Genomic DNA, 27,188 nt, shown 5'->3' on the forward strand with positions numbered 1-27,188 from the left:
TAGAGACTTAGCTGCAGTCAGGTACTCGCCTAAGTTTGAAAAATCCTACCGAGTGGAGAGCAACCCTCCCACTCGGGGGCTTAGATGCAGTCTAGTACTCGCCTAAGTTCTCCCACTCAAAGACTTAGCTGCAGTCAGGCACTCGCCTAAGTTTGAAAAATTCTACCGAATGGAGAGCAACCCTCCCACTCGGGGGCTTAGCTGCAGTCCAGTATTCGCCTAAGTTCTCCCACTCAGAGACTTAGCTGCAGTCAGGCACTCGCCTAAGTTTGAAAAATCCTACTGAGTGAAGAGCAATCCTCCCACTCGGGGGCTTAGCTGCAGTCCAATACTCGTCTAAGTTCCCTCACTTGAGGACTTAGCTGCAGTCAAGCACTCGCCTAAGTTTGAAAAAATCCTACCGAGTGGAGAGCAGTCCTCCCACTCGGGGGCTTAGCTGCGGTCCAGTACTCGCCTAAGTTCTCTCACTTGAGAACTTAGCTGAAGTCAGACACTCGCCTAAGTTTGAAAAAATCCTACCGAGTGGAGAGCAGTCCTCCCACTCGAGGGCTTAGCTGCGGTCCAGTACTCGCCAAAGTTCTCTCACTTGAGGACTTAACTGCAGTCAGGCACTTGCCTAAGTTCGAAAAAATCCTACCGAGTGGAGAGCGATCCTCTCACTCGGGGGCTTAGCTGCAGTCCAGTACTTGCCTAAGTTCTCCCAAACACATCTCAATCCTCAAGGACGACGAGGGGCAGGTCGACTGCCACCTTCTCCTGGAGAGCTTCGCCACAAATACAATGCGCGATTCATCCCGCTCTACAGTAACGAAGTACGGGTCGACTGCCCCCTTCTCCTGGAGAGCTTCGCCACAAATACAATGTGCGCTCCGTCCCACTCTGCAGTAACAGGGTGTGGGTCGACCGCCGCCCGCCCCTGGGGAGCTTCGCCACAAATACAAGACATTGGTCGACTACTTCCCCCTCCTTCGGAGCTGCGCTGCGAATACAGAAAGTTGTCTCGAATAAAGATTGGGTTCACTCAGCAGGAGATTCATAAAGATATTCAACGGTAAACCAAGTTCAGATAAAATTCTAAAGGTTCTGGATCACGGATCGAGGTACTCGGGCATGCGGCCCGAAAATTTTTAATGGTTACAAAAACCACTCGGCATTCCGAGGCAAATTTAAGGTAGGACACAAGAGTTTGTTCACTCCGCGGGAGGAGAGCTGGCAGGCTCAACGAACTCGTCCAGGTCGATGCCATCGGCAATCCGAGTGGCGGCAGCTATGAAGGTCTCCATAAAAGTTCGGAAGTCGTGCTTCTGGGTGTTTGCGACCTTGATTGCGGCCAGCTTGTCTTGTTGCACCTCCTTGCAGTGGACACGAACCAAGGACAGAGCCACATCAGCGCCACAACGAGCAGAAGACTTCTTCCATTTCTGCACTCGGTCAGGGATTTCGTTAAGTCGAGCCATCAGAGACTCAAGATCGTTTTGGAGCGTAGCCTCTGGCCAGAGTGCCGGGTCGATCCGTGACATGGCGACCTTCAATCGAGCCAAGTAGTCCACGGCACCGTCGATGCGAGATTCCAGTCGGAGCAGATTCATGGCAGTTTCATCTTTCATGGGAGAGTTGATTGGATCCAGACCTGGTTCGATCCGCCCAGTCTCCTCTTCAAAGTTCTGGCAAAACTCTGCATTCACGATCCAAGGATAAGTCAATTTTCATACACTGAGTCGACATAAAAAAAATCAGTTGAAACTAATGTGCACCTTCAAGCTTGATATACAACTTCTTGGCAAGGCTCCTCAGGTAGCTCTCCAGATCGTCCCTCCTACGAGTGACGCCTTCCATCTTTTCGTTCAGGTTGAGGTTCTCCTTCTTCCAACGTGTGCACTCCCTGTTGGCTTCATTCAGAGAAGTCTTCAGCCTGGTATTCTCTTCTTCCAACTGGCCGACTGAAGCCAGCTTCTATTCGGCCAGAGCGGTCCTGTCGTCAGCCTCCTTCTGGGCAGCAGACAAATCCTGATCCTTTTTTGCCAAAGCCTCTCTCAGTTTTTTTGCAAAGAAATGATGATTGATTCAGAAATAGCAGAAGGGTGCTCGAATCTAAAACTGACCAGTCGACAGACTTGTCTTACCAGTGGCGTCGTCTCTGACCGTCTGCAGTTCTGTCCTGGCCAGCTCCAAGTCAAGTTTCAGTTGAATCTGCTGACTTTCCAAATCAGCGAAGCGAGCTCCAAGATCACAAGATTTCTGAAATCAAAGGGGAGAAATTATTCCACAGCAAAAAACGACAAATACTAAGACTATAGTCGACTGCCCGCAGTCCATCATAGTCTCGGGGACTACACCCAGTGGGTACACTTTGCGTGCCCCCACCTGTTCTGATTCAACTCGACCGGCCCGCCGGAGTCGAGTTCAAAAAAGAAGAAGAAAGAGAGACAAAGTAGAATTCAGACCACAGTCGACTGCCAGCAGTCGACCACGGTCTCGGGGACTACACCTAGTGGGTGCACTTTGCGTGCCCCCACCGGTTCTGATCCCACTCGACCGGATCAAGCGGAAGAAACAAACTACTAGTTCGGTTTTACTCGACAAAATACAAAGACTACGGTCGACTGCCAGCAATCCGCCGTAGCCCCGGGGACTACACCCAGTGGGTGCACTCAGCGTGCCCCCACTAGTCCAAAAAATTCAATCGACACACCCAGTGGGTGTACAGATGAAACGATTTTCGGAAAGAATCTTCAGATAGCATATCCTAACAGAACAAGCGGTGACCAACTAACCTGAACATTGCTCTGGAGAGCCGAGCTAGCATCATAGGCGGCTTGGCTGGCGTCCCGCACCGTCTTCATCTTCTCCATCATAATGCCCGCCTGGCGTATGGCTTCCCTAGCAGCATTCACCTCGTCCTCCGGGACATGATGGGTTGCAAAAAGTGAAGGCGGGTCGACAGGGGCCTAAGCGGTCGAAGAAGAAGGCAAGGCACTCGACAGGGGCTCCGCGAAGGTAACAGAACCCCGATTGACGTCACCAGTGTCTTGAACGACTGGTTCCGCCCTCGGTGTCGACTGTAGCGCCTCACTTATAGGAGCTCGCCTACTCTTCCTCGTTAAAGACCTCTCGGGCTCTTCATCATCATCATCAGGGAGGTCAATAATGTTGGGAGCTGTACAAAGTTCAAATTGCCAAAATCACGTCACCCAATGATGCACGATGCAGTTGAATCGACCAAAGAAAGATAGTATGGCAGAAATCATACCCGGATTAGAAGTGATCGCATATCACCTCATCATCATCCCTGTAAGCTGAGGTCCCGGAAGTGGCAGCGCTAACAATTCCAAAGTTCGTCCAGTTAAAACAAGAAAAACAAACAGCGCGGAGCGTCGAGTGAATACAAGGAGAGACACTCACGCGGAGGCGACAGGGATATCGATCTTGATCTTCGGCAGCGCCTTCCGAGTCTTCGGTTCTGCAACTTTGGGGTGCTTTGGCGCCTTCTCAGTCGTGGTTGGTGAAGAGATCCGAGGACGCTTCGAAGACTGACCAGCCTGAGCAGTCGCCTTGTCGCGGACACTCGGCCGATCCTGGTCAAGCTTGGATCGTCTCTCTATGCGAGGAGGCGGCTCGACTTCTTCCTCATCACTCGAGTCGTCGCTTCCTCCATCCCCTTCACCATCGGAAGTGCACTCGCCACTTTCGCCACCACTCGCCTCGCCTTCCAGAGCTTGCTCTTGCTCCCCGTTGGGCATCGAATACATTTTAATAATGGCCTGAAAGAAAGCAGGGAGAACAAAGTCAGTCGACGCAATACAGACAACTGCGTGAGTGAATTCAGATTACAAGCAAAAACTCAGAATCAGACCTGCTCTGGTGCATGCGACTGGTCGAATGGGGGAACTCTCCTGGCTCCTCTGGGGTTGTCCTTGTTCCCGGTAATGCTCGACAGCCACTTCTCCAGCGTGTCGTCATCGACCTCCTCTGGGTGGATCCGAGTGGAGTCTTCTAGACCCGAATACATTCACATCGGGTGGTCTCGGGAGAGGCTGGATGCGCCGCCGAAGGAAGACCTCCAAGAGATCCATACCAGTGACCCCGTCACGAATGAGCTGGACCACTCGGTTGACCAACACCTTCACGTGCGCCTTCTCCTCCGGGAGCACCTTCAAAAGGGAGGGTTTTTCCACTCGGTCCATGGTGAAGGGAGGGAGGCCAGTCGATTGCCCTGGGTCGACTGGTCTTTGCAGTAGAACCAGGTCGACTGCCACCCGCGAACTGAATCGGGAAGAATCATGGCCGGAAAGGAGCTTTTTCCCGTCGTCTGGATGCCAAGACCCCCACACATCTGGATCACTTGGGTCCTCTTGTCACCCGGGTTAGCCTTTTTCACTGTCTGAGAATGACAAGTGAAAATATGCTTGAAAAGACCCCAGTGAGGTCGACAACCCAAGAAGTTCTCACACAAGGAAATGAACGCGGCAAGATAAATGATTGAGTTGGGGTTAAAATGGTGGAGTTGAGCCCCGAAGAAGTTCAGAAACCCTCGGAAGAAAGGATGAGGAGGCAAGGAAAACCCACGGTCGACGTGGGTGGCAAGAAGAACGCGCTCACCCTCCCGGGGTTGCGGCTCGGATTCCTTCCCCGGAAGCCGCGCCGAGTCATAGGGGATCAGCCCTCCCTCGGCCAGGTCGTCGAGGTTTTCTTGGGAGATCCTCGAGTGGATCCAGTCGCCCTGGATCCAACCCCTCGGCAGGCCAGTCCGCGAGGAAGATCCGCCTCAGGCTCGTAGCCTTCCCCTTTGACCTCGCCGTCGCCTTCTTTGCCCGCTCCAGAACCGCTGTCTTCTCCTTCACCATTGTCGCCGACGAGACGCGTGTGGCGCGGTGGCACTGGTGCGAGAGCGAGCGGTCCAACGCCTTATATGAGGCCGCTTCCGAGTGGCTGACAGGTAGGCCCAGATGGCTCTGTCAAATCCCGTAACGACCGCACGAGCGATACGTGGCGAAAAAGGTGGCGCGGGGATCGAGGCGGCTCCACTCTATTTCGTTCGATTACTGCGGCCTCCCCCGTCTCGCGCGCTTTCCAAAATTCGGGTCCCACTAAATCCGCGGGCAGCAAATAACTTGTCAGACCAAAGATCTCCTCCGCACCGTCACTCGGAGCCTTACAAGTAAAGAAACTCACCTCGACGAAGAACTAAGAATGGATCAAGGCGACTGAAAAGGAAGTTGCTGCCATCACTCGGGTCCATTGATCTAGAGCAAGATATGCTCACGACATGGAAAACGAGTCGGAGAGGTCCTCGACTCCTTCCCCACTCAAATCTCGATCCATTCGGGGGCTAATGATGAAGCTATGTATCTGGGGTAGGGTCATGGACCTGTCCTAACTACCCTACCCAAGGACATCTCTAGAAGAAATCACCTTTCAATCGACTTGAAGGTGTTCCACTCGACAGACTCGAAGTCACTCGACCAAGAAGTGATCACTCGACCAAGATCCAACCACTCGACGGCCAGGAGACCTAAAGTCACCCCGCACGCTAACGGTCGGTCATTAAATAGCTTTTATGATCATCATAGCACTTTATTACTAGCGTTACCAGTAACGCACTGCCTTAATGTACATTGAACCCTTCGTAACGTGGGCTGGCCGGGGTCCTGGCGCACTCTATATAAGCCACTCCCCTTCTCCGAGACAAGGGTTCGCACCTCTGTAACTCATACTCACATAATCCAGTCGACCGCCTCCGGGCTCCGAGACGTAGGGTTTTTACTTCTTCCGAGAAGGGCCTGAACTCGTAAACCTTGCGTCCTTACAACTTCTCCATAGCTAAGATCTCGTCTCTCCATACTTACCTCCCTACATTACTGTCAGACTTAGAACCACGACACGTGGCGCTCCGAAGTCAAATTCCACATTAATGTATTCACACTTGAAATGTATGTCTTCATTGATTGAAGATATACTTTATTTCGTGTGTTGCGCATTTAAGTCATCAATATGCATAAGTGTTAGGATGTGTGCCTGATCACAGGACATTTGAGGATTTCAAGATATTTAGCTCACACCGTAACTTGCAAAATCTCTTCTCATCCAAGGGCTTGGTGAAGATATCTGCCAATTGCTTTTCAGTGTTGACGTGTATGATATCAATATCTTCCTTCACAACATGATCTCTGAGAAAATGATGACGAATTTCAATATGCTTTGTCTTCGAGTGCTGAACTGAGTTGTTGGCAATCTTGATGGCGCTTTCGTTGTCGCAGTAGAGTGGCACTTGCTTCAGATGAATGTCATAGTCATTGAGTGTTTGCTTCATCCACAGAAGCTGAGCGCAGCAAGATCCAGCAGCAATGTATTCAGATTCAGCAGTAGAGAGAGATACACAGTTCTGCTTCTTTGGAGACCAACAGACAAGTGATCGTCCCAGAAAATGACATGTGCCTGATGTAGACTTCCGATCCACCTTGTCACCAGCATAATCAGTATCCGAGAAACCAACCAGATTAAACTCTGAGCCCTTTGGATACCATAATCCTAGAGTTGGGGTGTAAGCCAAATATCAAAGAATTCGCTTCACAGCTAAGTGATGCGACTTCTTTGGTGCCGCTTGAAATCGAGCACACATGCAAACACTAAGCATAATATCTGGCCTAGATGCACATAGATAAAGTAAGGAACCAATCATGGAGCAGTATACCTTTTGATTGAACTCTTTACCATTGTCGTCGGGACCCAGATGATGTTTGGCTGGCATTGGCGTCGTGAAACCTTTGCAGTCTTGCATACAAAACTTCTTCAGGCAATCTTTGAGATACTTCTTTTGAGATATAAAGATGCCGTTGCGTTGTTGACGTATTTGAAGACCAAGTAAGAATTTCAGCTCACCCATCATGGACATCTGATATTGCTCTTGCATCATATATCCAAACCCTTCACTGTATTTCTGATTGGTGCAGCCGAAGATAATGTCATCCACATATATTTAGCACACAAACAGTTCACCATCATATGTCTTCGTGAAGAGAGTGGGGTCAAGGGAACCAGATTTGAAGCCTTTGCTCTTCAGGAAATCTTTGAGTGTGTCATACCAAGCCCGAGGGGCTTGTTTGAGGCCATACAGTGCCTTGTTGAGCTTGTATATCATGTCAGGATGTTTTGGATCTTCAAAGCCAGGTGGTTGTGCGACATACATTTCTTTTCAATCTTGCCATTGAGAAAAGCGCTTTTCACATCCATTTGATACAGAAGTATGTTATGATGATTTGCATAGGCCAGCAGTATGCGTATGACTTCAAGTTTAGCCACATGAGCAAATGTTTCATCGAAGTCAATCCCTTCAACTTGAGTGTATCCTTGAGCAACGAGACGAGCTTTGTTTCTAACAACTTGACCATGCTCATCTTGCTTGTTGTGATATATCCATTTGGTGCCTATTATATTGTGCTTCCGAGGATCAGGACGCTTAACCAGTTCCCATACATTATTCAGCTCAAACTGTTGAAGCTCTTCTTGCATAGCTTGAATCCATTCAGGTTTCATGAAGGCTTCTTCAACTTTCTTAGGTTCTGTTATTGAGACGAATGCGAAGTGCCCACAGAAATTTGCTAGCTGTGTTGCCCTTGAACGAGTGAGTGGACCTGGTGCATTGATGCTATCAATTATTCTCTCAATCTACACTTCATTTGCAATACGAGGATGTACAGGACGAAGATTTTGCTCTTGCTGATCATTATCATTATTAGAGGGATTGTCTTCAGGCTGAGCATTGTCTTCAGGTTGATCAGGTGCGGAGATGATGAGTTCTTCTTCGGGTTGAGCTTCAGAAGGTATGATTTCTCCAGTTCCCATAAGTTTAATTGATTCACTGGATGGAACTTCATCTAGCACATTTGGCAGCTGCTCTCTTTGTGAGCCGTTAGTTTCATCGAACCGCGCATTCACTGTTTCAACCACTTTGTAATGAAAGAGATTGAAGACTCTGTAGGAGTGCGAATCCTTTTCATATCGAAGCATACAACCCTCATGTGCTTTTGGTACAAATTTTGACGTGTGATGTGAATCCTTGATCCAGCACTTGGCGCCAAATACTTTGAAGTAGCTGACATTTGGCTTCTTGCCAGTAAGGAGCTCATAGGATGTCTTGTTCAGAAGCTTGTGAAGATAAACACGGTTGATGATATGGCATGCAGTGTCAATTGCTTCAGGCCAGAATTTTCTTGGAGTCTTGTATTCATCAAGCATCGTTCGAGCCATCTCAATAAGTGTTCTGTTCTTGCGTTCGACGACGCCATTCTGCTGTGGCGTGTACGGAGCTGAGAATTCATGTGTGATGCCCAAAGTATCAAGATATATATCAAGACCAGTGTTCTCGAATTCAGTGCCATTGTCACTTCTGATGTGCTTTATCTTGGCGCCATAGTTGTTAATGCTCGATTGGCGAAGCGTCTGAAGACATCCTGCACTTCAGTCTTATAAATGATTATATGCACCCAAGTATATTTTGAATAATCATCAACAATGACAAAGCCATAAAGACAAGCAGTAGTAGTAAGAGTTGAGTAATGAGTGGGATCGAAAAGATCCATGTGTAGCAGTTCGAAGGGTTGAGTCGTTGTCATGATTGTCTTCGAGGGATGCTTGGCCCTCGTCATCTTTCCTGCTTCACATGCATCGCATAAGTGATACTTCTTGAACTTGACGCCCTCGATGCCTATGACATGCTTCTTCCTTGCAAGGGTGTGAAGGTTCCTCATGCCAGCGTGCCCTAGCCTTCGATGCCAGAGCCAACATTCAGAAGCTTTTGCTAGAAGACATACTGCAAGTTGTGGTCCTGTTGATAAATCTACCACATACAAATCATCTTTTCGATATCCTTCAAACACTAGAGACTTGTCAGATTCCATTAGTACAAGGCAACGATATTTTCCAAACATCACAATCATGTTTAAATCGCAAAGCATTGAGACAGACATTAAGTTGAAACCAAGGGATTCAACAAGCATGACTTTATCCATGTGTTGATCATTTGAGATTGCAACTCTATCTAGACCCAATACCTTGCTTTTACCAGTGTCAGCAAATGTGATGTGACTTTTGTCTGATGGACGTAAAGTTGAGTCCATGAGAAGGCTTCGCTTGCCAGTCATGTGATTTGTACACCCACTATCAATAATCCATTCTGAAGCAGCTGGTGTCGTACCCTACAGTGCAGTTAGGGGGATAGGCTTCACGAAGAGAATTGTGAAGCAAAAACATTTGACGAACCAGTGGATTATTAAAGCTTAGGTCGAGATTAGGACTGATAGGGCAAGTTGCAAGCGATTTAGAAACAAAGTACATAGTAAGACCGTTATGGGCATTTGATCTTGCGCCCTACAAGATGTTTAAGGTCCCCAGCAATAGTTTCAGACGATTTTGGTTTTCAGTTGGAGACCTTTCCCTGCAAAAGAGAGTTAAGCTTTCTTAGCCACCCACATCTTCAGGGGTGGCTTCGAAGCAATGAGTCTAAGTGCAGCATCTGAGAACTTTGGCTTTGGAGCCCTAGCAAAAAGTCTTGCAGGTGGACAGTAGTACTCATAAGAATAAGTAGAATAGTTCTTGGTCTTATGAACATGGTGGTTTAAAGGACCGCGCTCATATTCATTGGCCTGAGTGTGGCTTCCCTGCAAAACATTTGCGTTAGTTTGACTCCGGTGAGTCCTCTGTCTGTATGAAGACTTTGGACCGTATGAAGCCTGTGGTTTGGGGTTTGTCTTCTTCACATGTGATGTCATGATGACATTCACATGAAGATTCTCCAAACACCTTTTCGGCATCCAGATCTTCTTCATAGGCGGTCCATTCCTACAGTTAGTACCAGTGTACCTGGCAAACACTTCACCGTTCTGATTCTTAAACAGTTTATAGTTTGCATCAAAGGATTCATCAATAACAATGGGGTTAGCATAAGTGAAGCCAGATAGAGTGGATGGATCTGCTGAAGGTTCCTTTGCAGCAACCCATGTGGTTTTGGGGTACTGCTCAGGTTTCCAGTAAGAGTCATCAGCATTCATTTTCCTTACGAACCCAACACCCTCTTTCCTAGGGTTTCGGTTCAGGATCTGCCTTTTGAGGACATCACAAAGTGTCTGATGCCCTTTGAGACTTTTGTACATCCCTGTTTCAAGCAGTGTCTTCAACCTAGCATTCTCATCAGCAATAGCAGTGGTGTCCTCAGCAGAGGGGTTAGTTTCCACATCAACAGTTGAAGATATTGCAACAGTAGCAGCAGTAGAGCATTCAACAACAAAAGTAGCGTTATCACGCTCAATGCATTTAAGACATGGTGGTTCAAATTCTTCCTGAGCTGAACTGATCTGTTCGACGCGAAGTGACTCGTTTTCGTTTTGAAGATCTTCATGAGCCGCTCTCAATTTCTCGAGTTCTTCCTGAGTTGTTGAGAGCGTTTCATGACGACTTTCAAGTTCCTCATACTTAATATGAAGATTTTTTATGTCTTCAATTAAGGACTGAGATCGAGTCATTTCAGCGTCCAACAGGTCATCGCTTTTGTCTAACAGTTTTTGAATATGTTCCATATCTTTTTGTTGTTTAGTGACAAGGGAAGCAAGTTTTGCATAGCTGGGTCCAAATTCATCACCAGATTCATCATCACTGGATTCAGATAGATAGCATTCAATTACCTTAGCATCATTTGCCATAAGGCATGATGCAGAAGATGATGATTCTGGTTCGGAAGTCATCGCTTTGAGTGACTCCTTGAAGTCATCGAACCGAGGATCATGACGAGTTCGATGACCCTCATAGACCTCAGAGAGACGGTCCCAGATGAGCTTTGCATGATCGAGATGCATGACATTCCTAAACTGATTTTGAGATAGACAGGAGCAGATGACGTCCTTCGCCGTGAGGTTGAGAAGAGTGTACTTGCGAATGTCATCAGCTTCCGCCATTTTGCACAGATCGGTCAGACCAATCTCAGTGACTGTCCACAGCTTGCTGTTTGTTGCCATGAGGTGCTTCTTCATCATGGCCTTCCATTTGGGATACTCGTGACCGTCAAAGATGGGGCATGACACAGTCTTCATACCTGTGGTCGACATAACTGAAACTCCAGGCGGTTAAACCAAAATCACACAGAATAAGGGAGTACCATGACTCTGATACCAATTGAAAGTGTGTTATATCGACTAAGGGGGGGTGAATAAGCGATTTTTATGAAAGTCTTCAAAACATGTGAGTTTCGAAGACAAACGATGGAATTAAACCTATCATCATGCAGCGGAAGATAGACTACACTAGACAGACAATAGTCAAATATTCAATTAAGTGAAATCACACTAACTAATAGTAGCTAGGCAGTAAGGATCAGGTACACAGTGAAGACAAATAGATAAAGCAAATAGGCACTGACTTTACAAGAGCCAACCGTAAATAAAGAGATGAGAAGGATAGAACCAGTGTGCGTGACGAAGACAAATGTTTGGTAGACCAGTACCAACTGCTGTGACAGTTGTACGTCTGGTTAGGGCGGATAGGTATTTAAATCTGATGACACTCAGTCCCGTACACTTAGTCCTGAGCACACAGCTCAGAACACTTAGTCCTCTCCGTATTCCCCTTGAGCTAAGGTCACACAGACCTTGCCCAATCACTCTGGTAAGTCTTCAAGGTAAACTTCCAAACCTTCACAGACTTCGTTCACCGGCGATCCACAATGACTCTTGGATGCTCAGAACGCGACGCCTAACCGGCTAGAGGATTCATAGTCCTCAAGTGTAATAAGTCTTCAGATCACACAGACAAGAAGACTTAAGTGATGCCTAACACTCTTTGGCTCTGGGTGGTTAGGGCTTTATCCTCTCAAGGAATTCTCTCTCAAAGGCATCGAGGTGGGTCGCTCTCAAACGACAAAAGTCGTACTTTAACTTTGAGCAGCCAACCGTTTATGGTTGTAGGGGGTGGGCTATTTATAGCCACTAGGCAACCCGACCTGATTTGTCAGAAATGACCCTGGGTCACTAAGGAATTGACATGTGTTCCAATGGTCAGATTTCAAACACACACGACAACTTTACTTGGGCTACAAGCAAAGCTGACTTGTCCAACTCTGAACAAGATTCGCTCTCATAGTCTTCACTCGAAGACATAGGATTTTGGTTAAGCATCACTTCAGTCATTCTGACTGGTTTTCTTGGACCCCACTTAACAGTACGGTGGTTCTTATGACTCAACAAAGAAGAAAAAGAATTACGAAAGATCTAAGTCTTCGCGCTCCATAGTCTTCATGCGATGTCTTCTCTTGTCATAGTCTTCAATGTGAATGTCTTCACATACCACCTTTGACTTCAATGTCTTCATACATTTTTAGGGGTCATCTCTGGTAGGAAAACCGAATCAGTGAGGAACTTCTACCTGTGTTATTCTGCAATTCTCACAAACACATTAGTCCCTCAACTAGGTTTGTCTTAATACTCCAAACCAACTAGGGGTGGCACTAGATGCACTTACACTGTCAATGGAGAACCAAAAGAAGCAGCTAGCAGACACTGACGTCGTGTAATTTCCAACACAGTCTTGGGCTGAACTGAAGAGGTCGATGAAGAAGCATCACACAATGAAGAACAAGAAGCAATTTTCCAGAAGTGATCGGGCATCGTTCCAACTATTTTTTTTTATTTTTATTTTGTTCTTATCTTTTTTTCTTTGATTTCTTCCTCTTTTTGGGTTTTCATACCTTTTCTTTTCTAAAGTTTCGCAAACAGTTTCTCAAGTTTCTAAAAAAAATCGAATTCGCCGTATGCATTTTTTAATTCATAAACTTATTTTCAATACATGAAAGATTTTTTGAACTCTGCCTATGCCTTCTAGGCATAGCCGGTCCCAAGCCCGAGTAAAGGAGGGGGGTTCTGATAGACTTGACGAGCCAACGTAAAAACTAGCCAGTCCCATAGGTATGAAACCCATTTGAGCAAGAGTAGTACTATGATGGGTGACCTCCTAGGAAGTCCTCGTGAAAGGGTTTCATATCTAAGGGTTGTGATAGGCTTGGCGAACCAGCGTAAAAACTAGCCAGTCTTTTGGGTATGAAACCCATTTGGGCGAGAGTAGTACTACGATGGGTGACCTCATGAGAAGTCCTCGTGAAAGTGTTTCATATGTAGCCTACCCCAACTTGTTTGGGATAACAGGCTTCATAAAGATTTTTTGAATTCCCAAACATATTTTTTGAATTTATGAACATTTATTGAATTCGCAATCACCTTTTTTTTTCAAATATGCCTTCATGTTAGTAGATTTTAAAAGCATGGTGTGATGTATAAAGAATAATGGTCAACGCTATGTTACTGTTCGGATCAAATTATTATTTGATAGCAGCGTTAAAATTGCCAACGAAAGAAGTTATCATTTGGGCTTCATACAGTATGAATATATCCCACTCGGTCCTATTTGTATCAAAAGCTTGTCGAACACTTTGGAGAAGAATACACCAACTATTCTGGTAGTGGGCCTAACTCATCTCAACAATTATGTTTAGGCCTTATTCCCCTAGTATGCTGGTCATCGTCTCCTTTCATGTATTTCTCTTAGTCTCACTCCCAAACACTTAATGATCTAAGAGAGGGAATTCCAGCAGCCATGGCGGGCATTGTCCCCTTCAGTCGTTCATGCCATTTGAGAGGATGAAGGCTCTAGAGACATCGTGCGAGAGGCATAGGCGCTATCGAGTCTGCCACCATCGTAGCCACGACGACAATGCCACAAAGCAAATAGAGGAGGGTAGCGTAGCATGGTGGCGCGACAGCGCTGTGAGAGGACGTGCACTCGAACATGGGGCACTGCAGTCTGTTTCTTCTTTCGATGAGTGGTAGCTAGATATACCATACTCCCAACAAGATGACGGTAAAACGTTGAATTAGACAAAGGGTCATCATCAGTAGCACGAACGTGAACATTTAGCTTCATGGGAGTCTCAATAGTGTGCTCATTAGTAAGCTCAGCACGAGCGAGAAGATCCTGAATTGCATTTCTTGAGCAAGAAGAGATCTCAATCCGGAGAAACTAGCGAAGAGGGCCCAAGATCAGGAATAAGAAATTGATCACTAAGGCGTGCCTTCACAAAGGCAATATATTCGGGGTATTCGCCAGTGATGATCATGTCATCGGTATATAGAAGAAGAGTCCTACCAAGAGCAGAAAGGTGGAAAAACATCGTAGGATCATGAGCACCAAGGTTGTCAGAATCGTGATCCTGTTATACGATTCTACGACTTTACGATCCAAACTAACCCCTATGATTCTACGATTTTAGTTCATGGAATCTACGTTTCTACGATCCTGATAGTGAAGATTCTACGATTTGCGATCCTACCATCGGAGCTTCAATCCGATTCAAAATCGCGATTCTGACAACCTTGATGAGCACTCACTGAAAACCAGTGGCAACCACCGCAGATGCAAAACGCTCAAACTAGGCACGAGGGCTTGCTTATGGCCATAAAGAGCCGCGAAGACAACAAAACATGTCGTCAGGAACAAAATACCTATGTGGTGGCTGCATGTAAACCTCCTCACGTAATTCACCATTTAGAAAGACATTCTTAATATCAAGCTGAGGCACATACCAGTGGCGAATAGAGGCCACAACAAGTGTGCGAGCAGTGGTCATATGGTTGATAGGAGCAAACAGTCTCATCGTAATCAAGACCATCAAGCCATAAAACGAGCTTTGTGGCGCTCAAGAGAACCATCAGAGCAAGTCTTAAGATTGTAGACCCACTTACAAGTGATGGGACGGACACGTGTTGGTGCGCTCAAGAGCAACAATCTCCTTTGCCATCACAAGCTGCCATTTGGGATGAAAAACAGGGCCAACACTTGGAAAATCATGGTGGTCCACAAGCGGAAGTGGACGAGGATGCAAGCCATAAGTAGGTTGAGGCGGGGAAGATGGCACATCAGTAGACGCACCCAGACGACGAGTATAGAAGTGAGGAAAAAGATGGAAGGATACAATGAGGAATCATTGGGACAAACTCAAGTGATGGAGATAATGAAGCCATCGGTGATGAAGGTGTGGAATCCTGTGATAAGCGAGGTGAGGAAATCATAGGAGATGACGGCATCGGGTCTGCAATAATCGAAAAAGTGTGCGAAGAGTGGTCATGTGGGCCGTAGGAGCAGATGTCTCGCTGTTGTCATGACCCTGTTCCCAGTACTAGACGAGCTTTGTATGCTCAAGAGAACCATCAAAGTCTTAACCTTGTAGAACCTCTTACAAGTGATGAGACAAGTAAAAGGAGGAAGGTTAATGAGATCCCATGTGTCGATGCACGCAAGAGCATCAATCTCCGATGCCATCCTATTTGGGATGAACAACAACGTTATGATAAGAAGTCGTCTCAAGAAGAGCGGTGCTAGAATAACCATAGCGGTCAATAGGCGGAAGCAATAGGCGGAAGCGGGTGAGTTCGGAAGTGCCGGCGGCGATGCGTTGCCAACGGGCGAAAAAAAATCCAGTAGTACAAGGCAATCCACAACACACGGATGACCATTCTAGTAAAGAAGAGGATGAGGGGAATCACCAGGGAAGCCTCAGGTAATGAACAAGGTGAAGTCGTAGGTGACGACGGTGTGGGGTCTACAACAGTAGTACAGGAAGACACGGTGGGATTGTTGGACGAGGGCAATATATGAGTGATAGGTGTATTGGAAAAGGCGAGGAAATAAATATCCTCAATGGGGGAGGCCAAAGGAGAGGATGGATGTGGATAGAAACGAGAAATGTGTGTTTGACGACTCACAACATATCTGTTGCTCATCACCGTAACCTAAGAAGACACATTCAATAGAGTCTTGCAGTCAGTTTGGTGCATTCACGGGGGCAAGAAGAACGTAGCAAACACAACTAAACAAATGAAGTGTTGAGTAGTTAGGAGAATGACCAAAAAGACGCTCGAGAGGAATGCCACCCTGTAAAGCAAAGGAAGGATGAATGTTGATGAGATAGGTGGAAGTAGAAAACACCTCAACTCAAAAGTGAGGTGGAAGAGAGATGACGATCATTAATGCACGAGCCGCCTCAAAGGTGACACTTCTTGCGCTCAGCAACACCATTTTGAGCGTGAGCACCAGGATAAGGGAACTGAGCAAGTGTGCTTTGCTCAACAAAGCTTCTTAGAAATAGACAAGACTTCACTACAAGAAAACATAAAAGATGTCCATGTGTGTCAAGAGAAATCATCTGTAAAGATTTTATAGTAGCGATTGCCTCCTTACAAGAAAGAGACTAGCGGTGGCAGTGAAGGGAATGTGAAGCCAGTTAATCTCCTAGAGGCCCTGGGAGTCACAGTGCTGAGGGCCTGCACCAAGTAGACCACCCGTGTGAGAATCCTAATCAGAACAAGATTCAAAGTCGAGAGTGACCATACAACCAGAGCGGAAAAATGCTACCAAAAAAATTCTTGCTATCAGAAAACTAGAGTGAAAAAGTCTTAAACTACCTGAAATGAGTTGCATGGTAAATGGAGGAACATGAGCAATAGAAGGAGCATGAGAAGATGAAGTGCTAAGAGTGCCTCGACTATCGACTGGGAGGGAAGTACCATCAACAGTAAGAACACGAGCATGAGAATCTAGAGGTCAAATGGAGGACAAATTGGAAGAATCATAAGTCATATGACTCTCCAGTACCAAGGATCCATGGAGGCGTACCTAATTTTATAAAAAGTGTTTCCTCAGTACCAGAAGAATCAGTAGCAAAACTTGCAAAACCTGTCGATGGAGAACCAAAAGAGGCAGCTAGCAGACACCGAAGTTGTGTAATCTCCATTGTAGTCAGGGGCTCAACTTTAGATGTCAACGAAGAAGCATCGGGCGAAGAAGAAACAGAAGCAGAAAATACGTGTCAGAAGTTGTGCAATCTCCTACGAGGTGAAGGACACCTCTGAAGTTGTCGACGTAGAATCACCAGAAGAGGAGTGTCTGCCACCACCTGTGTAAGCCTAAAGGATGAACAATACATGTTATAGAAGTCGGTGGAGGAGATGAGGTCACATGCACACGGGCACCAATTGCGAAGGGAAGGTGCACATGACGTAGTCTGCGGTGTGATGTGCACCAGCACTACTTATGAAAGTCGTGAGGCAAGTCTGTGTACAATGACCATTACCAGTGGTCGCGAGAGGAGTCATTGTAAAGCCACTATCGTAGCCTATGGAAGGCACCGGGGTGACATATGTCATAGATGGAGGAGCACCAAGCATCGATGGACAATGCATGTGTGACACCCTAAAAAGCCACCACACAAGGAAGAGAAATTGTGTACAATGAAGACATTGTACCTTTTTTGTTCTACTCTTTCTTTTACAGAACTAGCTTTGTCTTACGAAAGAAGAGAGCAGCGGAGCATGGAAGAGCAGCGTACAGGGCGTGTGCGAAGGGGCATGGTCCCCTAGAGAGGCATGTCGACAGGACATGTTGCCGTCTGTGAGGTCCGGTGTCGAAGTTTGATGTTGAGGTCATGCGTGCAGCAAAAGAGGGAGCCGAGACTATGACCCGACAGCGAATATCGTGGAGATTGCAGAGGGCGCCGTCCTCCTTGAGAAGACGGTGAGGCGTCGACCAGTTGGAATGTCGGGACATCTTGGAGCGGCGAAAAGGCGTGACCTCTTGGAGCGATGGGACGTCGGCCTCCTGTAGAAGGCGGTGAGGCACCAACCTTCTAGAGATGAAGATGAGGCATAACCTACGTGAAGAGGTAGCATGCGGTTGCGAGCGCGATGGGGGTGGTCATCAGTGGCGAGTACGATGGAGGCGGAGGTATCGAGTTCGAAAGGGCTCGACGGGAGTGGTGGCCTTTGGGGAATCACTGTGGCGGGAGAGGGCTAGACGATGAAGGAGAGACTAACATGATCTGGAGCCAGCAGAGCGACGGCGATATTTCTTGAGAAGATGACTCTCAAGCGAGTGCGGGGGGTTGGGTTGCACGCGAGCGTACTGGTCTGAGAAAAACATTGATTAGAAACTTGGATACAAATCGATTTAGAGGAGCACGAGTTGTGCATGCGATAAAGAAAAGCTAGGCTCTAATACCATGTTAGGAATGTGCAATTTGTATTCCCAAGTGGCCATAGGCTATACATGTACGTGTGTGGTACAATATGCAAAAAAAAACCCTTGTGTAACAAGGAAAATGTAAAGGGTACATGACTATAATTTTTTTTTGATGTGTAAGACCCAGGCATTGTGTTCCTTCTAGATGGTCTAGAATGCGAGCAACAACGAATGCAAGCAACAACATTGACTTGAGTCACTAGTCGAAAAGGGAAATGCTGTTCCCTGGGGGCAATGGTGATGTCCAAGAGACGGGCTCCAATTTCTAGATTGTTGTCGAGAAGGACTGAAGCAAAGGGTGCAGACGACATGGATGTCCAGACCGTGGTATAGATTATCGATCATTGAAGACCTGGGCATTGCGTTCCTTCCAAATGGTCTAGACCCGCGAGCTACACTACCAACCCGAGATCATGATGCACCAAAGACGAGATGGTTGCCTGACAACTAATCAACTGGTCGGAAAGGGGCCCCGGGGTGGGTTTGCGGCAATGACATTGAATAGGTGAACAACAGTTGCCAGATTGCCGCTGAGAAGTAGTAGCTGGTGAACATGTGCTTGGCTGTCTGAGGGGCACTAGAGTAGAGGGGGCATGCGATGTGGCTAACCGGACCATGGCTCTGACGACGGTAGGCACACCATAAACGATGTTGCATGGTGAGCCACATATGGATCTTGCATGTTATAATTGCCCACGCTTTCTGCTTTCCACAACATTTTATTGAGGGGGGCTAAATGAAGCCCATGGAAGAAATCATGGTACTCGGAGTTCCCTGATGAAATCTTGTCCATTCAAAAGCAAGTGATCTGCTACGTTTTCCTGAAGGGTGATGTTCCCCAAATGATGATGCCGATGCAGGTAGACCTGATGACTTACATTGTCAGCGCATTGATGATGTCCTGTATCCATGAATGGTTTGCGAGTGCCTGATGCATGGTGCATGTGTTGTCGGAAGATGGCGTTGACGCGAGGAGCTGGCTGGATTGCCCCTCCAGCCATGTATGGGTCCAGGAAGGGTGGAATTTGCATCGTTTATGCAGGAAGATATGGGGGTGGCGAACATGTATTTTTCCTTGTTTTCAACAGTGGGGCGGCAACTTGGCCCAACAAATGTGCACTTCTGCCGCAACCATCGGATTTGCAATGAATAGTCGAGGATGTGCATATCAAGGATTTTGAAGCTGCTGAGTTCCACATGCAGCATACCTTGCTCCAGGCCACCATGCATTCCCGTCGCTGACTATGTTGGCCCACCTCTAAAGGATAGCGCGAATGCACTTCTCGATCGCTGCAAGTAACCATAAAGGTAGTTGCATGGTGATGTCTTGATAAACTGGGTCGGAGAGAAGCACTAATTTGACAAGCATGACAAGCCTCCTATGTTTAGTAGATTCACAATCGAAGTGGGGATGCAGTTGAGAACTTTCTCTATAAGTGGACAGGTGGACCGTGCGAATCTTCTTCCACGACAAGGGGAGGCTGAGGTAGGTGCACAGGAGTGACGAGAAAGCACATGCGAAGCTGATCTGGATCTCCTAAAGCTCGACGATGCTGCAGCAGATTGGCGCGAAGGAGCACTTGTCGAAGTTAGTGCATAAGCTCGATGCACCACCAAGATCAGGTTGCCGCACGTCGAAGACAGGAGAACGACCATGTCGGCGGCGTACAATGACATGAGGTTTTTGACACCACGCCAGCGTGATGGCTCCAACATGACGACGCTCTTCGCATGAACTAACAAGGCATTTAGCTCCTCCATCACAAAGAAGAAACAATAACGGCAAAAGGGGGTCACCTTGCCACATGTCACGGCGGTGAAGAATATGCCTTTCGGGCACCCCATTGAGGATGTCCATGACAGAATCATTCAAACCCACTTGGTGAGTCTGCCGCCAATGCCGGCGTGCCACGAGACTATAGGATGAAGGGCTATGAGACTGAATCTATTGCTTTCGCAGTGTCAACCTTGAGCATGAGGGTTGCGGTGCGTCTGGTGTGCAAGCCCTTGTCGGTGACCATGAAGGAGCGTTGGTTTTCCTTGATTAGTTCCGGGAGTCGAGGCACAACACAGAGAGCAAGCAACTTTGAGAAAAGCCTGACAAAGGTATGCGGCAAACAAATCAAGTGGAAGTGCTTTACCTTGTTCTTCTCTGGCAACAAGACGATGAGGGTAGCATTGGGCTCGACGAGGTAACCTACGATAAGCACATAGAGCTGGTGGACGACGACAACAAGCTCATCTTTGACGATCTCCCAAGCGAGCTGTTAAAACCACTCTAGGAGGGCTGGCGGCATGACGCAACCCATGATGGATGAATAGTCTGTGGGCATCTACTCTTTATCCTCATGGGTCAAGGTGGCACCACTGTCACGGGCAATGCCAACCACACGTGATTTTTGCAATGGCGGTGGCACACATGGATATAGAAGTAGTGTGTGCTTGCGTCTACCTCGGCTAAGTAGTGGAAGCGGAGCGTTGGCGGGTGATGATGCACTTGAGGGACACCAACCCAAGCAGCTTAAGCTTCATCTCTTTGCGCAGATTAAGCTCCTTTTGGGACAGCCGTCGAGACTCTTGCACTGCGTTGAGATGGAAAATGATTTCCTTGGCCATGAGTTGTTGTACCTTGATGCTACCAATATGTTGGTCGCTCCATGACTGCAGTGTGTTGGCCGTATGCTTCAGCAGGACACCCAAATGTTAGAGTGGGCCAAGGTGCGACAACACATGCTAGGCATCGGCAACCACATGGTGGAAGCCATCAAAATTCTGCCAGATATCCTTCAAGTGGAACGGGTGAGCCCTAGGCATGCAGGATGAATCTACTGCCATGGAGGATCCTGCGCGGAAAAGTATATAGGATGTCATTAACCCCAGTTCGTCGAGCAAAACAAGCAGTTTGGCTGCACCAACATTGGCGGCCACCACTAGTTGCTCCAATCGTAGCGCCGCCCTACGAGGTTGATCTCATGAAGCTTGAGGTCATCAAGGAAATGGTGAAATCTTGCCCATCTATCTTTTGGCTAGGTTAGTGTTATTCCAATCCCCTGCTTGGTAGATCAAGTTGAAGTCAGCATTAACGACCTAAGGACCAGGATGCGTGGCGCGAAACTCATAGCGCTTGGAGGAGAAAGCGAAGCGATCCGCGCCAGAGAAAGGACCATATACGGTTGACAATCACGAAGGGTGTTCCTAAGATAAACAAAGAGGTCGAAGGTGAGGAAGGCTACTCCAAAAACTTCCAACAGTCGGATCTCCAAGCAACAAAGATACCTTCGTGTGTTGCAGCGGCTGGCAAGAAGAGATACTTGAAACCAGGTCCAAGATTGTAGCCAACTTTGTCTCCTCAACAAAGAGAAGTGAGATGTGTTCGTTCAGAACAATTGCACAAAGCACATCACATTGTGTTGATGCATTAAGACTTGACACGTTTTACACCGTGGTTGACATCATCCTCCACAGTGACATCCCTTATGCTCTTCAGACGCCAAACACCTTATTCGAGTGTGAGATGTCAATCTCCGCAAGGTTGCAGTTGGGCCCAAGCATCGGTGGCGAGCGAAGTGGTGACCTCGAGCAGGTTGAAGTGGTGCTCATATTTCGACGGCACTACCTCATGACCTGAGTACAAGACTCAGAATCACTCAGCCAAATCAAGTATGTTAAGCACCAGTCTAATTAAGGGGACTTACGTTGGGAGGCCTCACTAACGTTCGCAAGTTCCATGGTCAATGCCTCGACCTTCTCCTCAACGGCTTTCTTGGCAGCCTTCCAGTGGATAGCAGCGTTGCATGGGCTTTAGCGTCCTCGATCACCTGTGACCTGACAACACCGAGCTTGGCATTGGTGGTATGGAGCTCTGCCGCCTTGGCCATGCCTGTGGAGGGAGTCCATCTCCTTGCATGCCTTGTTGGCGAGCTTCACCCGCTCCTCCATCTTTGTGCGAGAGGCATTCAACAACTTCACCTCCCCGACGAGCTTTATGGAGTGCTCGCTCTGCACCGCAAGCGTGCGACCTTGTCCTCGGCGGCTACACGACTAAGACTCGATCGGTTTGAAGTAAAGCAAAAATAGACAAGGGTAGTTGTCAAAGAGAGCCCAACGCTTACCTTCGGCTAATTGTTGGCCATGAACTGTTGTAGCTACCGTGAATATGTCGGTCGCTCCATAACTGCAAGGTGATGATCGTTCACTTCAGAAGGATACCCAAATGCTAGAGTGGACCAATGTGTGGCGGCACATGCTAGGCATCGACATTCACCTGGTGGAATCCATCAAACTTCGGCCCGATATCCTTGAAGTGGAACTGGTGAGCCCTAGCGTCAAAAGCATGGTGTACAAGATGACCGGGCAGTGATCTAACGCCATGGATGATCCCACCCCTTAACAAAGAAGTCATATAGGATGTAAGAAATCTATGGGAAGATTCATCCATCCAGGTGAAAAGAAGTTCATATTTCTGTAAATGTGTATACTGTCAAACAACCAGGTTTATTATAAATAAATGCATCTGTAGGAACTTACTTGTGTGGAAGTGTGCTGCTGCTGCAAGTTCCTGACTGTGCACAGTACTTCATGGAGAATCTGGACCTATTAGCTGAAGCAGATTACATACCAACAAAGGTCTGCACCTATCCATAATCTAATTCTTGTCTGGAGACATTTATTTACCATGCATGCTTCTTATTGCGATTGTGTTTGGTCTGTTTCGGCTGCATGAGGTACCTAAATGAGATGGTCTATTCAATCTATGCTGAAAATGGTGTACATGCATACTAATCAAATATATAGTTGGGCAAAGCATCTTATGATGCCACTCGGCAGCCTCTTTGGGCTAGCCTGGCCTGTGACGAAAGCCTCCGCGGCAGGAAACTGAATGAAGTCGAGACAAAATTTGCATTGTTCACACACCCAAAAATTTTGCTGTGTCGTAGCGCCATTTCAGTTTCATTACGAACATAAGATTGATGACTTCAAAACTTGGAGCACGAGTGTTTCAAAGTGAATCCTAAAAACGAGATGCATCCTGAGTAGAAGTCTTTCAAATACTTGAGGAACTAAATTGAACAAATTCACTTGTATGCTTTCGATAATCACGCGAAGCTACTGTGCCTGTTTTTACAGTGTGTTGCATTCAGTGTGGGTGTGAATGTAATGGTGAGCAGCCCGCCTGCCAGAGTTGTTGTGAAACGGTCCATCTGAATCTTGGAGCGAATAATATTGTTGTATCTCCAGTTTCTACGTTGCAACAATGGGTTGTTGTGCTTTAGTTCCTTTAGCTATTTTTTTAACATGTGGTTCCTTTAGCTTTTTGGTGTCAAGTCTTTCCGACTATTATAGGCTATAGCTGCACAATTTGACAATAGATGCTCAAATGCTGTGTTCTCTATCATTATATTTATCACTTAAAGGGGAAGGGTGTTTCACAGGAGCACTAGAGGCAAGGGAAGGCATGACAGAACAAGTGGTTGTTTCATGGCCAGGGCAGAGACATGCAACGGTGAGGGTTGCAATCGTCAGGGGACATCACCTTATAAAATGCCCACTCACAATGGCTAGATCCTGCTCTCTACCTCTCCATTGTCATTGACGCATTTACAATTGCAGATTTAAGCCTCTTTGATCCTCTGCTGTAATCTGGCAATAATATCAGCACATAAATTGATTCGCTTCTTCCAGCGGGCATATCATTCAACTCTCGGTGCAGGTTGTTCACCAGTGATCTGGTTTGCTAAAAGGCATATTATTTGATCCAGACTTGGAATTGCTTATGTGTTGGCAAAACATGATAAGCAGGCATTGAACCTCACCCAACCATCAACGAATTTATTCCATCAATCAAAGAGATGATGGCATCTATGCCTATTGTTGAAGACATTAGTATCATCAAAACAATAGTATTAGATAGCTTACGAACTGGAATTTTCTTCCAGCTTACTATATGTAATGCTCTCTTTTAGGTTAAGTATCTGCATATATGAATCTAGTTCCTAAAGCCTTTGATTCTGCCTCGAGGGCAAGAGCTGCAGTCTTATCCTCGACCTTGAATGATCGATTGGGGTAGTTGTTTATTGTGATCACACCGTTCAGTCCTGGCATCATTTCATGTATGCATAGTGGGGTAAGACATGGAATTTAGCCAACACCAGTCGCGCGAGCAACACATGGTAGTCGCTCCAGAATGGGACGATGTCGAAGACTAACTCCTCGACTTGCTACGTGAAGCGTAACTTTTTCGGTGCACTATGCTTCTTTTTCGGGGACTATACATTTAAAGGTTGTCCTGCTTAGCTGGATGTGAGATTTGTCGAACTACATCTTTTGTAAAGTATCCTCGTATATGAGGTTGAGGCTGCTGCCGTCGTCCATCAAGACCTTTGATAAACGATATCCATCAATAATAGGGTCTAGAACGAGAGCGCAACTCCTTGGTTGTGAGCTCCTATCAGTTGATCTTGATGATCAAAGGTGATTGGAACGTCCAACCACCTGCTTTCCGATATTGGTGAGTAGGTTTCGTAGATCATAAAGACGTCCTTGACCTCAGATGGGTACCCCTTTGGTGGTAGTAGATTTTCTTTCCTCAGCTTTCGTGAATGTTGGGGTTGTCAAGATACTCCACTCCTCCATTTGCCACTTGTCTGATGACCCAGCAATTCCTGAGCTTGTGGGTTGCCGATTTATTCGAAGAGGCGGAGTGGATGGCACATGATTCGTTGAGCATGGTGTCTAGCTGCGATTTAACCTTTCTGCTGCTGGACCGACCTCTCTTTCGAGAAGGCTGCTCGTCGTCCTAGTTGGTGCTGTTGCGCTTGGATCATCGATTGCGACGTAGGCCCTATTTTCTTCTCCGATCTCGGATAATTCCGTGTTGCCGTTCTCGCGCCATTCATTGACTGTCCAGGCGTCCACCATGTTGTATTTAGTGACTATGTTGGAGAGTGCGGTGAATATCTTCATCTGACGCCGAAGGAATTCTCTCATGATCCCTTTGTCGAGGTTGTTGTCACAGAAGGCTACTAATGCCTCGTGATCCATGCAGTCTGGGATTTGGTTCTTCGTGAACAAAAATTGTGTCCAAAATTCTCAGGTCGTCTCATTCGTCTTTTGGACGACAAGGGCTAGATCCTAGATGTCAGTTTTTCCCGATTTATCTGTGTGGTATTCGACATGGGAGGTGGGTGGGATTGAAGATTTCATCCCTATCTGGCATCGGCGCCTCCGATGAGTTTCTATGCGGTTAACCTAATGTTGTCCCTGGTAATTTTAATGGAACCTGGCTTGTCAGGCCGTCGTATTGTATTGTCGGATCCGATCTCCAGGCTTGGTCTGACAAGTTGTAGTCTCCGTCCCAAGCTAAGTAGATCCTCCGTGCTTGGGTGGAGATAGCCTGCCGCTCTTCGCCAAATCTAATGTCGTGGTGGAGGAGGCCACGGCAGGGTCTGAACCATCGAGCTCTATGTCTCGACTGATGGTTGGAATTTTGATCTTCTCCGGTGGCTCGGTTAAGCCGAGAAGTGACTCAGAGGCTACGTCGGCACCGATTTGATCGTCAGCGCTTGAAGCCATCGAGTTGCTTCGATCTTCCAGAGGGACCTGTATGGGCCACCAATGTCGGAGCTAAATCTAGCGGATCTCGGGTTGGGGGTCCCGATTTGGTAGTCTTGGCTAGATGGTAACAAGGACACAAGGGACACGAGGTTTACCTAGGTTCAGTCCCTCTCGAAGAGGTAAAACCCTACGTCCTGCTTTGTATTGATTGTGGATAGGGTACAGAGTATATGTGATCTACCGCGAGATCGTATGTGAATGAATCTCCCCTCTACAACCCTGGCACCTCCGCTTATTTACATACCGGGGGTACCTAGGGCAAACGTGTCAAGGACTATCTTACGCCTTGGAGAATACGCCAAGTCTTCGTGTCATTCCTTTGGGCAACCGACATGCTGAGCACCCCCTAATCTAGGACTCCGTCAATAGGTGGCTCAATAGTACCTCTTGTGGGTCCTGTGATAGAAGCATCGGCTTCCACTAGTGATGTGCAGATTGGCACGTTGACAGCGGCTTAGATTGATAGTGTGCCGAGGTGGACAATATAGCAAGAGGAGCTGCTAAAGGTGTATTCACGAAAGTGTGTGCTGTCTCAGAACGGTACTGTGCTGAGGTGGACAACAGAGCAAGAGGAGGATCTAAAGGTGTATTCACGAAAGCGAGGTGAGGGTATTGCACATCAAGTGGAGCAACTAGATCAGCCACCGCCGGAACAAGGTAGTACTGATGTGATTTCTATCTCTGCGGGGATCAGGCTGAAGGGCCAGTGGCCACAGTATGAATTATCATCACTGCTCTTGGTTCTTGTCAGTTGTCACATGCTTGAAAGCACTAATGATTTCCCAACTAAAAGTAGTAATATTTTCTCCTTGATGCTTATATGCGTGCCGTAAATGATCCTAAGGATGAAATAATGATAGTTCTTGTGTGATTTCTGATTTTTAATGTTGTCATGGTGATGGTTCAACTAAAGAAAAGGAGAAGCTGGAAGGTAACATTTGTAGGGTTTTGGATTTGTTTAGTATGTAGCGTTCAATGCCAGGGGTCAGCTTTGAGCCCTTATTGACCTGCAATGTTGTATGGTGCTGAGTGTTGGCCGACTAAAAGGCAACATGTTTAACAGTTAGGTGTGGCGGAGATGCGCATATTGAGATGGATGTGTGGCCACACAAGGAAGGACAGAGTACGAGATGATGATATACGAGATAGAGTTGGGGTAACACCGATTGAAGAGAAGCCTGTCCAACATTGCCTGGTCTTACTTTTCATGTTAGCATATTATATTATAATGACATTAACTCTTGAGACGACCTGCGAAAAGAACTTCATCTTTTAATATCCTTTGCAGGTGTTATTAACCACTCATTTTCTTCAGCATGAACATCATCTTGGTTGGCCTATTAACCAAGTAAGTTGCACATCTTGAATAGCATAGCTCAGTTGGAATCTACACTTTTTTTTCCTTAATTACTGTATCCTGTTTCTGTGAGATATTTACTTCTGTATTATATATATATATTCTATTT

General features: G+C 46.8%; 1 long non-coding RNA gene across 4 annotated transcripts in view; it reads left to right on the plus strand.

The window, feature by feature from the left end:
- LOC119329531 overlaps window positions 1-27,188 on the plus strand; it is a 44,512-nt gene that overhangs the window by 16,231 nt on the left and 1,093 nt on the right. For 3 of the 4 annotated variants that reach the window (XR_005159588.1, XR_005159585.1, XR_005159586.1), the window contains 3 exons: window positions 22,628-22,734; window positions 23,541-26,931; window positions 27,011-27,070. This is a non-coding gene — a long non-coding RNA (uncharacterized LOC119329531). The remainder of the gene's footprint in view (window positions 1-22,627; window positions 22,735-23,540; window positions 26,932-27,010; window positions 27,071-27,188) is intronic. The other variant, XR_005159587.1, reaches the window with a different exon arrangement.

The sequence above is a fragment of the Triticum dicoccoides genome, chromosome 7A (genome assembly GCF_002162155.2).
Source record: "Triticum dicoccoides isolate Atlit2015 ecotype Zavitan chromosome 7A, WEW_v2.0, whole genome shotgun sequence".
NCBI lineage: Eukaryota > Viridiplantae > Streptophyta > Magnoliopsida > Poales > Poaceae > Triticum > Triticum dicoccoides.